This window comes from Ipomoea triloba, chromosome 8 (genome assembly GCF_003576645.1).
Source record: "Ipomoea triloba cultivar NCNSP0323 chromosome 8, ASM357664v1".
Classification (NCBI taxonomy): Eukaryota; Viridiplantae; Streptophyta; class Magnoliopsida; order Solanales; family Convolvulaceae; genus Ipomoea; species Ipomoea triloba.
The window spans coordinates 19,413,653-19,416,280 of record NC_044923.1 but is presented as its reverse complement, the minus strand read 5'-3'; the positions used below and the strand labels follow the sequence as shown (position 1 = coordinate 19,416,280).

Here is a 2,628-nt window from a genome sequence, read left to right as displayed (position 1 = left end):
CTCTCGGACTCTGCTTATGTCTCGAGACTTAGTTGATGTCTCGCAGACCCTTATTCCTCCAGTGTTGTCCCGTGCCTTCTTCTGATCTATCTATAGGATTACAACACGAGACATTCTAAGATGTTCACACAAGTTTACTTTAAGCTTAAATATTTTCCGAGTTGAGCTCAAGTTACCCGGTTGTATTTTCGCTCTTAGTTTACTTGTCGAACTTACATTGATTCCTATCTTTCGAGACTTAGGGGTTTCTAAAATACATTTTGGTATCATCAAAACTTAATACATTATGTTCCTAACACTTATTATATTACAAGTACTTTTATTTTTATTTTTCTTTTTTAATTATCAAATCTCGTTTTAAGTAAAGAATATTTAGTGGTGGGTATAAAATGTGCATCAAATACCATATATTTGATTTTTCTCTACTATATATAGGTCAAATTTCACCCGTTAAAATAGAAATGATCATTTTTAGAATATTAATTATTATATGATATAGGATGGATCGGAATCATTTTTTTTTTTTTGTTATTCTTCTTGTTTATGTATTTGTGTTTGTTTACCTGCCAATTCCAAAGAGCAAGGTGTGACCAGTACTGAGGGATGGCGACATCTCCAATATGGAGAGAAGGATTTGCATTTCCAGCAATTCCATAATGCACAACTCCATACACATCAAATGCACTCAACAACAGTTGTGTTGTTATGCCTGCATTTAGCTATTATAATATATATAATATATAATAACATATACAAAATAAAAATTAGAACTTTCAAAAAATTAAATAATAAATAGTAAAGGAGCTCAAATAGCTAGTAAACCTTAATTATATCTAGCAAAATACACACGACGAAGACACCAATAACAACAACAAAAGTTACATACCATGGCAAGGCCAGTCATAACTAAAATGACAGGTTTGCCCTAGCTCGATGGTTCCAAACCGAAATCTCCTCCCTTGAAGTATGATAGCATACAAGGCAAAGGTAAATAAGTAAATTTATATGACAACATATATTACTTGAAATTTTATATATGTTAAGGTTTCGAGATGATCAGAAACGTATATTTAATTATCAGCATAGTCGATAACTAGAGTACTAGGTTTATAACTCGGGTGTCCGAGAAGAGGATTCATTTTGAACATGTTCGGAATTACCAACCCAAGATAAGGCCCTTGCTCGTTGGCCTTCTCAATAATCATTCTTGTCTTTCCATCATCTAAGAAATTAAAGACCCATTTGCCCCTTCTTCTAGGGTTTGCAGAACCAAAAAGAGGAAAAGAAATGCAGAGAGAATTGTAGAGGAAGCCATGGGTGAGAAGTGAGAAACTAAGAGTGATAGTGAGTAAGAGAGTTCGGAATGGGTGAATTGTGGTGTAATGTGGAGATTATATATAAAAGAAGGATGAAATTATTGCATATGCTAGAAGTTAAGAAATTAAATCCACGTTTTTCATGCCAAAATAAATAGTTGGAATATTATGTTTCAACAAAATTAAAAATATATATATAAATAAATAAAATAACTAATATATGCTTATCATCTTCATCTTTTCATGATTACAAAATTTTTAAGTATTATATTTTGGATACTTTCAATCAGATCAAGTACTTCAGAAGGTGTTATTATATTAGGACTCTATGTATCTGAGTCATGTTAGGACTATCTATCCTACTCTATATGAGACTCTCCCTGTATATATATCCCTTGTCATCTATCATTGTATAGTTGAATTCTAATACACATAATATTCAATTCTCATCTGGTATCAGCTAGCCTAGGTTTCTTTCCTTATGGCTGACGGATCTGTTAATTCTTCTGAACGGACCGTTTCCGATGCCGCTTTGTCTTCTGCGGTTCCTTCGGCTGTTACGCCTTTGTCAGCTGCTCGTCACTTTGTGAGCATTAAGTTGACTACCACGAATTTTCTATTTTGGAGGACACAAGTTGTTCCGTTTCTTCGTGGTCACGAATTAATGGGCTTCGTTGATGGTACGAATCCGTGCCCTACTCCGTTCCTCCCTCCTGATGTTCGTGCGTCCGCCGATGCAGCACCGTCTCCTGCTCAACCCAACCCTTTGTATGCTCCGTGGGTACGTCATGATCAAGCAGTTCTCAGCATGTTGATCTCATCCTTATCACCGAAAGTCATGTATCTCGCTATTAGCTACGGTACGTCGCGTGCACTGTGGTTAGCTCTTGAACGTGCGCTTGCATCTTCCAGCAGAGCCCGTACCATGCGTCTGCTTGGTCAATTCCATAACATTCAGCAAGGAGATATGTTGATCGTGGATTATATTGCGAAGGCACAGGTGGTGGTTCAAGATTTGGCTCTCGCCGGCCAGGCTGTTTCATTGGAGGAGCAAAACATGTATGTGTTTCGGGGATTGCGACCGGAGTATCACTCTCTTACGGCTTCTCTGAACATTCGCGGCGAACCTGTTAGTCTCCCTGAGCTTGCTGATCTTCTCGGCTCTCATGAGTTTATCACCGGCGACGGTGTTCATGGTGGTTCCTCGCCTCAGCCTGCGGCGCTTACTGCTCAGTGTGGTGGTCGACAGCAGCACTCCTGGAGGGGCGGGCAGCAACGTGGTGGTGGTTCCCAGCCGCACGGCAGTGGGTAG

The 2,628-nt window shown here is 38.5% G+C and overlaps 1 pseudogene; it reads right to left on the bottom strand.

Moving 5' to 3' along the window:
• The window catches only part of LOC116027085, a 41,094-nt pseudogene extending 39,779 nt beyond the window's left edge, over nt 1-1,315 (bottom strand).
• Between the last annotated feature and the right edge of the window lie 1,313 nt (nt 1,316-2,628).